Below are 19136 nucleotides of genomic sequence, written 5' to 3' on the forward strand. Positions count from 1 at the left end.
ATTCGAAATATACTCTACTCATCTCTATGATCTCTTCTGTCTTTCAAAACTCTCTTTTTATTTTATTTTATTTTATTTTTTCTTCTATGTTCCTTGTTTTCATTTTCATTTTGATTGGCATATGTCGCTATCACTATCAATGTAATATTATAGTTGAGGAGAGGGCTCCTATAAGTTGTTATAACTTGTGCCCAATCCATTTGATTATATCAATAAAATATGTTTAAATAAAAAAAAAACGTGTAACCGCTTGCACTTAGTAGGTAAAAGACAATAGCATGACGTCATGATCGGTAAAATAGAGATGCCCACTTCTGACGTCACATATTTGTTGCTAAGCTGCTAAGCAATCGTCGAAGGTGAGATGATCAGTCTCTCCCCTTATATTTACTACTTTTGTTTAAATCTTCGACTACCGTAATGAATATCAAGTTATTCTTGATATTTGTGGTAATGATGTGTGCCATGCACCAAGGGCCTGCTGTATATCGGGACCTTACGTGGTAAGTTTGGACCAGACATGGTAAGATTGGATCTTATATGTAGATATCGCGGAGCTCAAATGAACGTCGATAAATGTTTCAGGTTTACGATTGTGTTGTCGTTGAATGTTTAGAAATATATAATCTTAACTTTGTAAGTTTAACTACGTAGTGTGAAGCCCGAGCCGGGATATGCCAAAAGATTGTTTTGTAAATTTCACCGCAAGTAAAATTGAGAAAGTCTGTCCAACAATTACTGATCTGACATGGGTAAGGATTACATATTTTCAATGTTAACGACTGTAATGAAAACGTCAACAATTCCCCCCCTGATAATTTTGTAAGCTTGATTGTTATGATTCGTATTTTATTCTAATTCTCACCAAACTAATATACCTATTATGTTTTACGCGCATTTCGTTTCGTATGATTTAGCTGTGTGTATTTCGCAATTTTTATCAGCCGCCGTCTATTATATGCATCGAGTTGTCGCAAAAAAAATCTTTTCCGGTGTCGGTATCTTTGGAATTTGCGGGTCAAAAACACTGAATATTTTGTACTATAGTACTATTTCCTAAAAAGAATTATGATTTGATTTATTTTAGTAAATTGGAAATGAGGTATTCTATAATCTCCTGTGTGTGCTTCTTACCCTGCTGTTGGGCTATGCGCCGTCGGTCGGAAAAATCGTCAAAGAGAAATGGCCAGCCGCCGTGTCAATGTTCCAAGAATGGAGAGCTCGTAAGTAACCATTCATAATGTGATAAGATGTTTGTGTTTCATTATTATTTGGCATATTGTATTTTGAACCGCCTTTTCCCCAGTTTCTTTTGATGACACGGACATTATATGTCAAATACTTTACAATAGGTTCTAATGCCACAGTTTTATTCGCGAAAGTTGTTAACCATGTTGGCCGCAGTCCAGTATAATTACCGGTGTTCTCACTTTAAGTTCTATTGTTCTATTTACCCGGTAATTAAGATATTTTCTAAAAGTAATGTTCCTTTTCATGGCTCAACGGTTGTGGTCGGGTGGCGCGGTGAATAGCGCACTTTCCTTTCACCAAGGCGACCGGAGTTCGATTCCCTGTTTCCTCCCACATTAAGACCACCCGCGCCATCTGGACCAACAGGAGTGATTAATATGAGTTAAAATAGTTTGTTTCATATAATTAATGAATATGATTATGAATAAATTGTTCTTTTTTATTTTATAGAGTTTTCTTTTTTGTCATTTATCGTCTGTTTAAATACGTTGATTGTCAGAGAAATCAATGGCATGTAAAGCATCATGTTGGACCAAACACTTTACCAAGCGTTTTGTCAAACATAAGAACTCGCTTAACTCGAATACTCAGATTACTCGAAGTTTTCCTACGATCCCGTCGACTTCGAGATAACGAGGTTCGACTGTATGTTGTAAAATAGATTAAGTTTATTTTAATTGTTCTAATGGCTTGGAAACCATTTCAGAATCTTGCATACCTGTGTTCTCAGAGCAATTTTTTGATTAAATATTAAAGTGAATTGTTTGGTAACGTACAATGTAATTGTAAACTTGACAGGCTTTGATCCCAGAGTAGCTCTTTAATAATTTTTAAAGTAAGGGTATCACTTTCTATAATTGGTCAGATTTGCGTGTCTGGAACCAGTCAGATATCTAACTGTCAGTCTCCGATTCCTTTCTGATAAAATCTTAGGATGCATAGAAAGTAATGTTTTGTTTGTCGAAAACTTACCATGGATTTCGGAAATTTGACCTAACATAAATATTTGTTTGTACAGGTCCTTCCCTGTGCCGTCACTGCGGTACTGCCCCGTGTCAGGTTAAACGGAGATCCTTGTGGAAACCCTCCGGTACTCGTAAGAAAGACAAGGCGAACTTCGCTAAAAGGTCAAACGTCATGATGTTGTTTTATTATGGACTAGAATTGTCCGTGGTACTGACCAAAGAGCTACCATGGAATAACCTGTACTTGGAGAGGAAGTTCGTCCAACATTTTGAGGAGGAGCATATGGTATTGTTCCCAGTGTGCATCCAGCGTCATATCAACTACTAGTGCTCTATGTACTCTGTTCTTTCTAGGTTGGTACTCTATTTCTCGCTAATAACACTGTCACCCACTAGGTATTATGTCCCTCGCTGGGATGGTGCTATATCCCTTTCTAGGAGCACTATCACCCACTAGGTATTATGTCCCTTGCTAGGATGGTGCTATATCCCTTTCTAGGAGCACTGTCACCCACTAGGTATTATGTCCTTTACAAGGTAGGTACCCTTCCTCTCTAGGTACTATGTCCCTCACTGATTTGGTACTATATCATTTTCTAGGTACTATGTCCCTCACTGATTTGGTACTATATCATTTTCTAGGTAATGTGTCCTTTACTAGGTTGGTATAATGTCCCTCACCCTTCCCTCACTAGGTGGACTACCTTTTCCTGGCTAGGTACGTTCCTCCTCAAAATAATAAGAAGAAAATGGAAAATATTATTTTGATTTTGAATAATTAATTTAATGAATATATTTTTAATTAATTTTCCTTGATGTCCTTACTACAATCACGACAACAAATTCTGAAGTTGAGAACGGATAGATTGTGCATTAAGTTTACATGAAATCTTAAGCTTGTTATTAATTTATTTCATTGCAGATTCGTTGCGCCGTTCAAAGAGGAGAATGTGGATGGCAGTCGGTGATAGAATAGAAGTTTAATGATTGACGTACCAGTCTCGTTTTGATTGTCTTATTTTTCGGGGGTTACGAGTGTTTGACCAATGCTACATATATTAATTGTACCTTATATTTGTTAAATTGAATTGTAACTCTGTGGCCACTAGTGATCTCATGAAGAACTGACCAATACCTGATGAACTGACCATTTAGAACTTAGCTAGTGTTGACCAGCAGTGGTCTAATTTATAAATTTCGATGGTGTTGAATTGTTTGATTGGTCAGTTGCTAACATTTTGCTATTGGTCATTATGTGATTTGAGAAGTTGTGGAGCCGGAATTTGACCATGTAGCATTGGTCAATTTTAAGTCAGTTCATCTTGACTAAAAGGATTTTCATGAAAAAGTGTCATGCGTTTGTTGATTAAGTACATGTCAGTTCTAACAATGTTGATGTCGACCTGTAATGGGCCTCTGTAGATGTTTCCAATATTTGTTGTTTATGTCATTTACATAGTTGATTTTTCGTTGTAAGCGATATTGGTGTTTTAGCGGATATTTGCCAAATGTATTATATATATACAATGTAGGTCAGTTCAAACCATCAGTGGTTTCACGCTGATTGCGGCTATTTTTTCGGAAGGTTCTAATTCTCTCGGATCCTGACAGCTAGTGGTCCCTCGTATATTTAACATGTGCTTGGTATTTTCGCTATTCAAAATGAACTGATTCTGCAATGGCCAATAATGGTCTGAATTATCATACATTCAGTCAAGCTGACCACCAGGTTCTGTAGAATTCCCAACATGCAAAGTTCTGTTCGTTTTGTATTGGTCAGTTTTGTTCTGGCGAATTTTATGTAGTAACAAACATGTAATCAATAAAATATCCTAAAATTGATTTTCGTGTTCATATTATATTTTTATTACCGTCGTTTTAAACATGTAAACATGTCATAGATTCGTAAAAAACGTATGAAATGTCATACATTGAAGTGAGACTGAATTTATATTACCGACACCTCGGCCCGTATTCAAGAAACCGTTCTAATGCTCAAGCATGAATTCTGTGCTCAAACCAACTTTGTTACTCGCTTAAATAATGAGACACGTTTAAAAAGTCAAATGTAAACATTGAAAATATACTTCGGCTTTAAGACTCCATAAATCTTCCAAATCATTGACAAAATGTTTAAATTACATTTATCACTGGAACAAGATATTGGGCTTGAGCACAGAATCTGGGTTTGAGCATGAGAACGTTTCCGTGAATACGGCCCCTTGATTTACGGACATACTCTTAATTCTTTATGAATCATGGTATTTCATTTTAAATGATTTATCTGTCTATATCTCCGTATTTTACTGATGCACTAGCTGTCATCATATCTAACTGTGCCACGAAGTCCTCACTGATGTTCGGTACCCACACATATGTATATATAATTTAATCTTGCTTGTAACAAGCATTTTCATTGGCTTAAAATATTATTTTATCAACCCATTACGTAAAAAAAATATGGTTTATTACATAGATTAAATTTCGTTTTAATAGCATCGCATTTTACTTCGGAATAGGCTAATACAAAATGCGAAAAAATATGTTAAATATGTAATAAAAAGTAAGTGTGGAGATTCCGGAAATACTTTTTGTCCATTACTCAAACATTGAACATGATCATGTGATAGATACTAAATTCAATAATGTGAGTGTTGATTTTGTAGATAATCATAAGCACCTAGGAGTTATTTTGGACGCTTATTGTAAATGGAGTAGACATATAGAAAATATATGTAAAAATGTATCCAAGCAGGTAAGTATCCTTCGTAAACTTAAATATATGATTAATAGACAAACTTTATTCAAAATCTATAAATCATACATCCTTCCCTTATTAGAATATTGTTGTGAGGTTTGGGACGGGTGCTCTCTCGGTGACGCAGACAAATTGGAAAAACTTGAGTTGGAGTCTGCTCGAATAATCAATGGATTACCGTCTTATGCTAGTAGAATTTCTTTTTATTCTGAAAGTGGGTTAGAACCACTATCAAATCGGCGTTCAAGGAGGAAACTACAGAAATAGTCAAGATGAAAGTTTTTAACAACTGTATAGTGTAAACTTCTGCCGTCGGTGTCGAAAAAGATTGTTTACATTTAAAAAAATAATAAACACATATATATATACTTAATCAAACTCTCTCTCTCTCTCCTCTCTCTCTCTCTCTCTCTCTCTCTCNCTCTCTCTCTCTCTCTCTCTCTCTCTCTCTCTCTCTCTCTCAACCAACTAATGATATATATACACACACAAATACCATACCAGTCCAGAACAGCTTTGATAAATATGGGCCGAACTTGTCCCGGTTATCCCTGCCATATCATGTTGTGTGCCTAACTTGTCCCGGTCATCCCTGCCATATCATGTTGTGTGCCTAACTTGTCCCGGTCATCCCTGCCATATCATGTTGAAGTTCTGTAACGTGTCCAGGTCATCACTGCCACAACATGATGTGTGCCTAACTTGTCCCGGTCATCCCTGCCATATCATGTTGAAGTTCTGTAACGTGTCCAGGTCATCACTGCCACAACATGATGTGTGCCTAACTTGTCCCGGTCACCCCTGCCATACCATGATGTGTGCCTAACTTGTCCCGGTCATCTCTGCCATATCATGTTGTGTGCCTAACTTGCCCCGGTCACCACTGCCATATCATGTTGTGTGCCTAACTTGTCCCGGTCATCCCTGTCATATCATGTCGTGTGCCTAACTTGTCCCGGCCACCCCTGCCATATCATGTTGTGTGCCTAACTTGTCCCGGTCATCCCTGCCTTATCATGTTGTGTGCCTAACTTGTCCCGGTCATCCCTGCCATAGCATGTTGTGTGCCTAACTTGTCCCGGTCACCACTGTCATATCATGTTGTGTGCCTAACTTGTCCCGGGCATCACTGCCATATCATGTTGTGTGCCTAACTTGTCCCGGTCCCCACTGCCATATCATGTTGTGTGCCTAACTTTTCCCGGTCATCCCTGCCATATCATGTTGTGTGCCTAACTTGCCCCGGTCACCCCTGCCATATCATGTTGAAGTTCTGTTTGTTGTATCAATTAAATTGAAGTTATTCGACTTCTGTTTTGTTTTGAAATATTCTGTATAATAAAAACAATTATTGCCGAGTTGTGATTTACATCTGTTTAAAACTTACCTTGCAGAGACTGAAAGCCGAATAGAATCTGCGTCGTAAACCGATAGGGGAAAGGTGCCTATAAGACCCTTCATAATGTTACAAAGTAAATGACCTCTTTAGGGTTCATGTGGGCAATATTTGCAAGAAAAAATGAGCATTAATATAATAAAACTAGAATTGCAATTGCGAGCAATAGCGGAAGTCACCCTACCCTCCGCAGCTAAGTACCACAGATATACCAAAAATCATCAAAATCAGACAAAATCTAAATTTCAACCAATCAGAAACCTGGGTTTGGCCGCCATTTTGAATCCAAAGTGATTTTTATTTTGTCGAAAACGAGCCCTTCCACCAGGTTTCATTATGTTCCATCACGTAGAACTAAAGTTATTACTGGATATGATTTTGACCAATTAAAGAAGAGAAGACAGACAAAAATCTTATTTCTTGTGGGAATAGATGAGATACAGCGGGCATTATCTTAATGTATAACTCAAAAACTAAGAGTCCTCGAAAAGAGTATACACCGTCAAATTTTATTGTAAATATTTGACGATTTGAAAAATAAATGTTTACATGTTTTAAAAGCTACATTACCGCATTAACTAGAACAATACAAATATATTGTAAAATATTTCATTTTTATAACACTGGGGTCAAAAATACTCAAAATACACATGAAATGGCATATTCCGTCAGTTCACCTCAAAATTTGGAAATCAATAAATTAAGGGGTTTGACACATCTCAGTGGCAGATCCAAAGCTTTTTTGGGCCGTGGGATTTTCTTTAAAAATCATGTATTTTCACAATTTTCCTCAATTTTTCCCCACATGGAAACCCCCCAGGAAATGTGAAAAAACCCAGATAGGTCTCTGGATCCGCCACTCCATCTCCCTTCTGTTTCAACGGTAGATCAGACCAATTTGGGTTTCAAATTTGTTTTGTCCTAGCATCACCGATGAGTCAGAGAAAAACGAAACAGCTGTATAGTCAGTGTAAATCATATTTGGCATACTTGATATATTTAAGGATTGAATCTTGCTTTAGTCGATTTCACGGGGTGATGAATTGAGTTCATTTCAACAGATTTTATTGACATAGTGTTATGGTCAAATAGATCGAATAACAGGCAAGCTTATATAAATTCTTTCCATAGGTGGCTAGAGTATTACAATAATATAGAACTATAGCAAAATATATTTTATAGATATTTTGAAATGAAAATATACTGAACAAAAAAAAGAAACGCACAAAGTTCCCCCCTGCAGTACACTTTAGCTGTAAGGGAATAATAATATATTTGGTCAGGTATTACATCAAGAACGATCTCCCTTCTCAACAATCTACCCTAAAATCAGCAAGACAATGCTCGACCGCATGTTGCCAGAGTCTGTCGTGATTTTCTCACGGCAAACAACATTCAGCCTCTGGAATGGCCCCCATATCATATAGCCCCGACATGTCTCCCATTGAGCATCTGTGGGATGAGCTGGACAGGCGTATTAGGAAACGTCCCCCNTTCAATGCATAGGAGAGAATCCGTGCAGGGATTCGTGCAAAAGGTGCCCACACCAGGTACTGAAGTGTCATTTTGTTTTTCGCGGGTATCCTACTTTGAGTTACTTCTGATGACACGAGTGACGTCACACATACTTTTCTTCTACAGTATTGTAAAGAGTAGACTTGTCCCTTCATATTGATATAATATTTTGTACAAATTTCCCAAAATATCATAGGCTCTTGATTGCATAATTTAATTGTGCGTTTCTTTTTTGATTGATACATAAATGTAAACGATAAAGCAATTAAAGGGAGGTAACTCACTTTTTATTATTTACTATACAACATAGGATATACACACACCGACACACACACACACAAACAAAACAAAAATATAGTTATTAATTATCATAATTACACGTGTACACATGAGTTACTATTTAACATTCGATACAGTTAGGTAGATAGACCAAAAGTCCATGTACAAGTACTGCACAGGTCATCACCACCAGAACTGTGTATTAATTTATTTATATGTAACTATTTAATCTACAGATTTAACCCGATATGTACATTTATCAAAAGTATAAGTAAAACATTGTGTAGAGGAGCACAAAATAATTAAATGAAAACATATATTTATTACATAATCAAATAAATTCACAACCATATTCAACTGTTTTCATAGAAAATTACAGTTTTTGTCAATATAATGGCTTTCTAGATCTTGTAAAAGTTAAAACGTTTGGATCTCCCTATAAAGTAATGTATATCACGAAGCATTAGTCTGTTTGTATTACCTTCACAATTAGGACAGCCATATAAAATAATTTCAATATTGATATGGTTATGGTCAAGGGCATAATTACTGAGTGAGTTGAATAAATTAATCCTCAAATCATAGTAAATAGGACATTCTAAAGAATATGAGAGACTGTTTCCAATTCATCTGAACAAGTACATACTGGACTATCAGTTAGGTGGTCATGATGCAAATCAAACTTTAAATCACTACAATAATTTCTAAGTTGGGAAAGAATCATGTTTGCCCTTCTATCACCTTCAGTTTTGAAAATTGTAACAGATTCACTATCAGTTATAGCATTTTTGTCTAACAGCCATTTAAAACTTGCAAGTGTAGGAGAGTCAAAAATATTAGTATCAGTGTTGTTAGCTGTGCGGCACATGAAAGGAAAGAAGCTGTCAAAGTAGTTATTAGTTCTGCATATTGGTGGGTTAGAAAGTCTAGTTTGTCGGAGAGAATAAGGATTTTCGTTAGGATTGTTTGTAAAGGGGATCAACACATCTTGTAAATATTGCGGTGAGAGTCAATGTATTAATTGATACATCATGATATATTTGTGTTTCTCTCTTCTGGCAGCCAGAGTTTCCCAACCAAGTTCGGTATAAATTTTATTATGAGATGTTCCTGAGCGAAGGCCTGTAATAATTCTTGCTGCTTCTAATTGTATAGATTCTAGAAGATCTGTTGATTGTTGTGTGCAGTTATCCCAAACTATGTCAGCATATTCCAAAATTGGCCAAATAAATGCAGTATAAATTATAATTAATGTTTTTTCGATTTACTCTAGTTTTTATGTAACGTAGAATGTTGAGTCTGCTGTAAGCTTTTTCATTTATGTTCTGAATATGTTGTTTCCATGATGCATCATCTTTAAGGGTAAGTACTAAGTGTGTATGTGATGTAGTGTCTGTAATATGGCTGTTTTGAAAAGTTATAGTGGGGTGATTTGTGTTATGTTTCCTTGAAAATATAACTGATTTAGTTTTATTAGGGTTAAATTGTATGTCCCATGTGTTTGCCCATTCATTCATGATAGTAAGGTCAGTTGTTAGTGCTTGTGCTGCTTGAGCTGGGTCTTCATCTATTATTACATACAGAGAGGTGTCGTCTGCAAAAAGTTTAATATAAGTGGAAACATGTTCGGTGATATCATTGATGTAAAGAAGGAAGAGAAGTGGGCCAAGGACAGACCCTTGCGGTATGCCTGCATTAATAACCTTGAATTGACAAACATAACCCCTTATTACTAACTCTTTGCATTCTGTCTGTAAGATAATTTTGGAACCAGATAAGTAAATTTCCATCAACACCATATTTTTTAGTTTATGTAGAAGACCTTGGTGCCACACACGGTCAAAAGCTTTACTGATGTCACAAAATATAAAACTTAACTCCTTTCCCTGGTCCATATTACTAACAATTTCATTATATATGAACAATAATTGATTTACTGTAGAATCACCTGGTGTAAATCCTGACTGATACTCAGTTATAATAGAATTTTCAACTAGGTAATTATAAAGATATTTGAAAATATTGTTTTTCATTAATTTACTAAGACAAGAAGTTATTGAGATAGGTCTATAGTTTGAAACATCATTGGTTGAACCATTGCCTTTATAAATAGCATTAATGTTTGCTTGTTTCCAACTATTTGGTAAAGTCCCTAATTCTAAAGGTTTATTAAATATTAGTGTGAGGGGTAATTTCAGAGCGGAACTTAGCTTTTTAACAATTTTAGGGATAACACCATCAGAACCTGGTGGTTTATTAACATTAAGACTATTCATTTGGTCAGAGACATCTTGTTGAGTGACATGGATATTTGTTAGTGAAAATGGGGTGAAGTGTTGTGCTGTTTGAGGGAGTTAAAGGTCAAGTGATGAGGTAGAGATATTAGTAAAGTGACTGTTTAGGATTTCAGCTCTATCAATTGGATGGTGAATGACCTGATTGTTAGATTCAAGACGGGGGATAGAGGAGACTTTGTTAGAAAAGTTAGTGATAGATTTTGCTATCTTCCACCATTTGTCTGGAGGGACCATACTATCATTTAGTGAATTTTCAAGGTTTTTTATGTAATTTTCCTTTGCTTCCCGAATCAGGTCAATAATTTCATTTCTAAGAATACGAAATCTGTGCCAATAATGAGGATTATTATTTATTTTAGCCTTTTTGTGTATTCTGTTTCTTTGTCTCATCTTAAGTCTAATGGTGTTGTTCATCCATGGTTTATCATTTGAGCGTACTGTTATCACTTTTGTGGGAATAACTTTTGTGACCTGTTTCGTTAAACAATTAATTATAGAAGCATTAAATAGCTCAGTGTCCTGATTCAGTGATAAATTTAACCAATCAACATTAAAAAGGACATTATTCATACTTTCAAAATCAGCTTCATCATATTTCAGAATGGTCTTTTTATAGCTCACTTGTTTAAATATGTTAAAAAAAATTGGGCATGAACTGATGAGTGGTCACTACAGAATGGTGCTGATACATGGGTACTTTTAATTATGTTTCTGTATTTAGATAATATAATATCAATGGATGTGGTACTGTCAGGTGTTATTCGTGTAGGTTCATGAATAAAACTAGATAGATTATGTTTGATAGGGAGTCTTGATAAGTGATCATTTACTGGTAAGTTTAGCATGTCCAACATTAATATCACCTGTAAGTACAGCATCCATAGAAGTATCAGTAGCTCTAGTTAAGGTATCATCCAGTTTGTTCCAGTAGTCAATGTAACTGTCTGGTCTATACAAACAACCAAGGAGGAATTCGTGATTATTAATTAAAACCTCTGACCAAAGTAGCTCTACATCATCCCTTTCTAAGTCAGCTCTTCGTTTCATTATAACAGTGCAATCCGAGAGTGGTTGGTGCGGAAATAATTGTTTCCGCAAACCAAACTATAGATTGTTTTGCTGTGTATATGTCAGCAGCGTCAAAGTCCAATGATGGTTTTTTTGAGTACGTTGATATTTTGGAGTGTTAATATTTCACGTATTCGGATAAAGGAAATGTGTTTTTTCTCGGAGACATGAATGTAAAGGTCAGAGGACCGAGATATGATTTTAAAGACGACGAACCTACCGTTTATTTTCAAAATTTCTTGGATAGAGCACATTTATTATCCGTAAATGTGCAAGATGTGTGTGAAGGGCCAATTCCTACATTCCTACAAACGGGGTTCAATACTGTGATAGATCATATATTGATAGAGTCTAGTGAATACGATCTTGTGAATAAATATTATGTTTTAAATGACTGTGAATTGAATTTATCCGAGCACAGTCCGGTGATGTGCACAGTTAGTATTCCTACTGGTGGCGCACAGTATGTAGAAGGGAGGAAACTCGGTAGACACAACTGGAAGAAATCGATATCGAACGGATTCATTGATAACTACAGAATAGCTTTGGATGATATGTTATCACTATAAGTAGTACCAGATAATGATGTACGTGTAAGTAACAGTGACATTGATTTTTTCCAACAGAATATCACTTCGTGTATATTGAAAGCCTCCGAGCTTACACTTCCGAAAGTAAAGTATAAGAGGTATCTTAAACCCTATTGGAATCAGGAGTTAAAAGAGGTACACGGAATTATGCTTCAAAAAAGGAAAAGATGGATAGATGAAAATAAACCTAGAGAACCTACTGCAAACAGTTACAGAGAGTATAAAGATATCAAAGCTGATTTTAGAAAACGACTGCGGAACGCTTTTAACCGGTGCATGTCGGAGCAATTTGAAAAAATAGATCAGTCAGGAGAAATAGATCAGAAACTGTTATGGGATTTATTTAAGAGTAAGAAAGCTAGATATACACAGACTAAAATAAAATATGGCGGTAAAACATTCTGCAAACCTAATGATATAGTGGAAGTTTGGGCTACACATTTCGAAAACCTTTTTAAAGATGTTCAGTGTAATCTTTTCGACAAACAGTTTTACGATAACATTTTAAAAAGTGTAAGAGATATTGAAAGGAATATACACAACGAGCGCGACTTTTTTTTAAATAATCAAGTCACTGCTACAGAAGTCGAGAAAAATTGTAAAAGTTTGAATAACAAAAAAGCAGGAGGATTTGATGGAGTAGTGTACGAGCATCTTACTAATGGGAACGAACAGTTATTTAGATACTTAACGATGTTATTTAACCTTGTAATAAATAATGAATATATACCTTCTGATTGGAAGAAAGGAAATATTGTTACGTTATATAAAGGGAACAATAAACCAAAAGATGATCCCAATAACTACAGAGGTATCACTTTATTACCAGTTATTTTTAAAGTTTTTGAAATGTTAATATCAGAAAAAATAAGTTCAATTCTTGAATCAGATACATTTCCATGAAGGCAACATGCAGCCTATCAGAAAGGTTTATGTAGTTTATGTACATCATTTAATTTACAGGAATGTATATAGTCGGGGGTCCAGACATCCAAAAGCTCAATAAAAAAGGGTTGGACCTGACACGGTCTGATATACTTTTTAAATGTGTTTTTTTCTATTGGTTTGGACATAAAGGTGAGACAATTGAGAGGTCTGCTCTGTCGGAAGCTTTGCGAAAAATAATTGTGGCCAATTTTGTACAGGCATCCCCCTATTTTATAGCAAAAATATGACAAATATACATTTTTGTTTCAAATCAATTGAAGGTGGCGATGGTCGTCATCACATGCATTCCAGACCAACGTTAGACATGTCTTGACCTAATCAAATAGAGAAATGATTTATAATTATTGAAATCCCAAAATAGCGCCCCGATTTTAATAATTTGTTCATATTTTCGTCTTTACTTCGCTGGTAATCAAAAAGGGATGATGCTATCACATCATACAATATATATCAATATGTTCCTCATTCATGTCAGGCACTCCACACCGATAATTAGGCTTCAGTTATAAATATGGAATGTGTTATGGCGATTTTGCTACCCCTACCCCCAGTTTCAAAAATTGCGGTCGCTGCGTGATAACTCAGCATGATGTCATAATTTGTGGGGTTTGTTTAATCATTTGGATAAGGTCATTATAGTAATTACTTACATGAAGTAAATAGTTAATTTAGGGGCCATAAATTGTGCATGGCCATGGGAAATATACTGTGAATTCATTTATTTTCGTGGGCTCCAAATTTCGTGGATTGATGGAAATGGACAAGTTCGTGGGTACTTAAATTCGTGGATTTGCCAGTTAGTGCCTAACAATAACAACACTAATTAAGCATATTTCGTTGGGACTTTTAATTCGTGGATAGTGCTATCCACAAAATCCACGAAAATTAGTACCCCACCAATAATAATGAATTCACAGTACGTAATAAAATAGTATTAAACTCAATTATTTGAAACAAAATGTTGTTTATTCATTCATTCAGTTTTATCGGAAATAACATTTCAAGTGATATTACATCTTTCTATGGTATGCTAGACCTTTGTGACACCTACTAGCATCAATACGTATGTTGCCGCAACAACTACACTGTGCCTACATCAATACTTACACCATTTATATTACTCGTACAGCTCGTGATCACTACTGATTTCACAATAACGCAGTACGTCAAGAGATCAAACAAATCACTTCTGACTTGAAGAGTCTGGATGGTCTGAAACATGCTCAGGTGTACAGTTAGTCACTATCACTGCTTTCCACTGCCAGTACAACCCTTGAACATTTGTTTGGGTCTCCAGCGCACAGGCATGCGATCACACACTTCACATTTGCTTTAGCACAGGAACATCCTCGTCCACACTTGCTCTTCTTGCAACGGCAATATTTGGCCCGTTTAAATTCAGTCGGCTTCGGCTGCTTCAACATCATGGTTGCCACTAACTTGTCATTGACCAGGTGTCTGCCAAAGTATGTTGCAACGGGGTAGATTGGCTCAGACAAGTGTGCTCGTTTGCACACAGCCACCTGATGAAGGGATCTGAGTAGGTGCAGCCGGAAGGCATCTTCAGTTGGTGGCAGAGATCGCATGTCACACTTGATACTCACGAAGAGATGAGCCCGCAGCGCATCAAGGGAGCCACCGAAGTCACTCCGGTCATAGAGTGCCATGTTGTACCGCCTAGCTGCTGTGACAACTTCTTCCGTCACCTCTAGGCTTTCATCAGGGTCGCCATATCTGGCAAGTGGCAGCAGGTGTCCAATGTTGTCGATGGCCGCTTTGTAGGCTCGTTTCTTCCCTCTTCTGTAGAGATAGCTGACTGTGCCACACCCGGTCAGTATGTAGATGGTCAACAGGACTGATGTCAGTTGGGCAGCATCTACATCACTCTGCATGGCAAGAGATGTAGCAATGGCATGGGCAGGCAGATATATGTCCATCTTTTTCACCCATAACTCTTCCAGTTCAGCGAAACGCATACTATAGTAGATGCACAACATGATGACATCTGTGTCTGTTGCCATCACAACAACCCGCTTGTGATGAAGGAATTGTACACAGTATGCAATGTGAGCGAACATCCGTGTGTCCGCCTCCTCGTGCTTCACACAGGAAAGTTCAGGGAGCTCTATCTGGCAGTTCGTTGATAACATGACTGTTCGGCCAGGGTCACGGAAGACTCCTCCGAGAAGGAGTGTACATCCCGGAGGAAGTGACTTGTGCTGTGCAGTCCATGTCTCGCCCATGTAGTGCAGCAGGTTTGCTTTGTTATGGGGGTTTTGAACAAAGCCTTTCCACTCAGGAATTGCAAGGGCATCATGAGGCTTGTACTCTTTCATCTTGCTGGGATGTGTCTTCTCTCTCTTTTCGCGCTCCTCGCTTTTCAGGCTTTCCGCTGCAGTGACATCATACCGGTCCCCAACAAAGTTGATGCAGTCACAGCTGTCTGGTTTGGTGCTAAGAAGCTGCTTCAGGTAGTTCTCTTGCAATTCGTGGAAGGTGCTGCTTCCAAGTTGTTGGCATCGCTGAATGAATGCCATGGCGTCAACTACCAACACGACTGGCTCATCTGATGGGGGTAATTTGTCTGCCTGCATCCAGGAGTTGCCAAGGGACGACTTGATGGCAACCAGGTAGTCAGCCTTGTTGCCTTTACGCATCGCATACCCCTGATCAAGGCTCGAATCAGGCTCAAACAGGGATGCAGGACAGCTCGTCCATTCATGGCTGAATAACTCAACCTTCTTCTCTTCATCCAGATCTTGCACAAAGTACAGGTTTCGTACAACTGCACTTTCTTCCTCATATATCTTCTTTGCCTTCTGTGCCATGGACAGTGACTTCTTTGTCTGTGCTGCAAATGTGGCCAATTTCACAGGGACTACTTTCTCACTCTCCGTTTCTCGTGCTAGGGCCAATGCCTGGAGTCCTTTTTTGCGTGCACTTAGCAGGTCTTCAGATGCAGCTTTGTAGCCTGTGGAGATGTTCAGCAATTCCTGTTCTTCACACAGGAATGGGTTAATCATTTGGTTCTTGATGACATCTGTCACTTTTTCCATACTCTCTGCATCTTTTGTCGCTTGCCTGTCAAAGTCTTCATGATGATTCTGGGCACACTTGTCTAAGTGTGCCATGGCCTTCGTTTGCTCTGATACAGCTGTCAACACTGGAAGAGCACGCAGGTATTTCTCCATGGCTGCTGGCTGCTGACTGATGCCAGTGAAGAGCTTTGTTTTCGCATCACGGTTGTAGGTCTTCTCTAGCGCCATATCTGTCCAGACACCATTGAATCTGCCCTCCGTCTGACGTACGGTGAACTCTCCATCGTTAAATGCCTTGGCAATGTCCGGTGCCAGTGTAGGGAGCCCTCTCATCGCTTCAAGGTAGTGAGGTAGGCAGGAGACGTACTTGTAGTGGCCGGCAGCAACCATGTACGGCAACATCTTTTCCACCACAGCAAGGTGTTCCTGCCAGAGACCTGCCCTCTCTGCATAGATGTACCTTTTTAGTATCATGACCATGTCCATGTACATAACCACAGCTTCGTGTTAGCAGATGTACATGACTCATCAAACTCGACCATCAGAAGTGACACCTCCTTCAACTGGTCGGTTGCATCATTGCATGCAGCAGATGCCTTCTCTGCATCCATTGATGGCAGGGCATCTAGGAGCTGCTGGACATTGCATGCTAGCATTGCCATGGCCTCCATGTCCATGCCTTCGTTGACCAGCCATTTCTCAAATGCTTCCCAGTGAAGAGCAAACATAGCTGCATGTACAATGCTGTGCGCCCTCAGCATCGCATAGTAATCCTTCCCCGACATGATCTTGTTAGCTGTTCCACGGAGGCACACCCGGGCTTCCACCATCAGGTCTTCGATTCCTGTGGCCTGCATCAGACGTCCAATGGCCCCCAGGAAGTTCTGGGCGATATGGAAGCCCCTCATCCGTAGGACTAGTTTGGCGTACTTCTCAGACATCTTCTTCTGCAGGACCAAGACAACTTCATAGATCGCTTGGTCGCATGTGATGATGGTGATCTCCTGACCAATCTTCCTTGACACTCCCATGCAGTACTCCACTGACTTCTCAACCACATCTGGATTTGTCGGTGACTGTGGAAAGAAAGGACCATAGCTGATCACAGTAGCGGGTGTAACATCTGGAATGAGTAGAGCCTGGAATGGACTCCATGTTGGCGCTGTGCAGCTTGGTTTCAGGCCCTCCAGGAGAAGTGTGGGGCAGACATGCACCAGGTGCCAGAGGACGCTTAGCTGGTCAAGGGGCTCACCCAGGCCTTCTGGCTGTTTGGACCCTGTTTCTACTCCGACCAGAGATCGACTCCTTTGACAATGTTGAGACTCAGGTAGCTCTCCCTGGTTTGAAATGGCACAGGAGATTCCCGTGAAGATCGGCGGGATTTCAGCAGAGGTACACTGACTATGGGTGTGGGATCTTCCTCTGCATTCATGTATTGGAATATGATGTGGGTCGTGCCATGCAGTGTTCGTCCATCCTTGGTGTACTCATGAAAATCAAGGTTGTCAAAGGCACACTGAGTGAGTCGTCCTACTTTCAAGTTCGTTGGTATGAAGAGACCATCCTCGGATGTCTGTTCGTCAACTGCCTCTGCCATGGTTGTAATGTACCTCTGGGCATCCTGATAGCTGATGCAGTTGCCAAATCTGTTCAAGAGCGTCACTGTCCCCTTGCTCCTGGTTTACTGCAGAATGTGCAGAGCTGTTCCCAAGTGTTTCGGTGTCGGAATGCCTGCAACGGCTTTGCATACATCTTGTGCAAGGTTGAGAACTTGTTCGTGCTGCTGTGGGCTGACGTGCACACGCCCATCATCCCCTACTTCTGGAGGCGAATCCGTTATCAACCATGCCGAGAGGTTGTACAGATTGTTGCTCACTCTATCTGAGGCCTCTAAGTATGATATTTGCATCTGTGGTGAAATGCCCTCATGCTCACCCTCATGCTCAGATGTTCTGGCTTCTTGGGCAGCCTTCAATGCCTGTTTTTCTGTCTTCCTTTGTTCCTTGAGTTCTTTACGTATCCTCCTTGCAGTGTGGTAAGCAGAAACCATGGTGTCGTCTTGTGGCATCTCATCCACACTTTCTTCGGCATACTCTTCCTCATCGACTCTCTCCTTCAGTTCTTTCAGCTTGGTCATCAGGCATCCAATGCTCAACTCTGCTGAGCATATCAAGCTGGACGATCCTCTTTGTGGCACCACCATAATCCTGTCTCCATATTCCTTTTCGATGCGGGCTATGAGGCTCTGAGATCTGTAAGACTGGGCATCATCCACTCCCTGTTCTATGAGGTACAGGCGGTACTTGTCTCTCAAAGTTGTCATAAAGAATATGCTGCCATCCTTGAAGAGGGGCTCATCTATATCAGCAAGCAGTTGGTTCAATTCTGCATCATATGGACTGGTCTAGGTGCTTCTCTGTCGTGCACGTCTGTTCAAGTATGTGGTCATACAGTGTCTGTGGTACTGGAAGTCACCTGCCACCATGTCTGTGCACTTATCGAACCCCCGAATCTTGTGTAGCATCTGCTCATCTGCCAGTTCGTTTGCTTTCTTCCACATAGCATTTTGTCTTTCTGGACAGGCAATTAAAAGAAGACATCTGTCTCCTTTGGTACTGCGTGCTTTTCCACATATGAAGCACTCGTCTTTGTAGTGGACACTTTGTGGAGTTGACGATCTTGTTCTTGAAGAACCTTCCAGTTCTGCAGAGCAACCGGTGGACGACGTGCTCTCTTGCTTTGCAAACTGGCTTTTTTTCTGGTCAACAGTTTTTCGGTTTGTATAGTTCGAGCGACACCGAGCATGGTACACAGGATTCTTTGCCAAAAAGTCTGACTGAGTATCCACATCACTCTCAAGTCGGAATGACACCTCATCCTTTCTGTTATTGACAGCATACAGGAAGGCAGGATAGCCTTGACTTGTCAGCTTCTGCAGAGGACCTCGTTGACTATCTGGTCCCTTCTGGCAAATCAGGCAAACAGCATAGTCTGTATGGGGCCGGCATCTCTTTTGTGGCACTGTAAATGC

General features: G+C 39.1%; 1 long non-coding RNA gene across 1 annotated transcript; it reads left to right on the forward strand.

Annotated features, from left to right (window-relative positions):
• The first annotated feature begins 350 nt into the window (after positions 1-350).
• LOC110460559 lies at positions 351-3238 on the forward strand. Its single transcript, XR_002464028.1, has 4 exons — positions 351-503; positions 1088-1223; positions 2270-2570; positions 3139-3238. It is a non-coding gene; the product is annotated as an uncharacterized LOC110460559 (long non-coding RNA).
• The last annotated feature ends 15898 nt before the right edge of the window (positions 3239-19136 follow it).

This window comes from Mizuhopecten yessoensis, unplaced genomic scaffold (genome assembly GCF_002113885.1).
Source record: "Mizuhopecten yessoensis strain PY_sf001 unplaced genomic scaffold, ASM211388v2 scaffold10435, whole genome shotgun sequence".
NCBI lineage: Eukaryota > Metazoa > Mollusca > Bivalvia > Pectinida > Pectinidae > Mizuhopecten > Mizuhopecten yessoensis.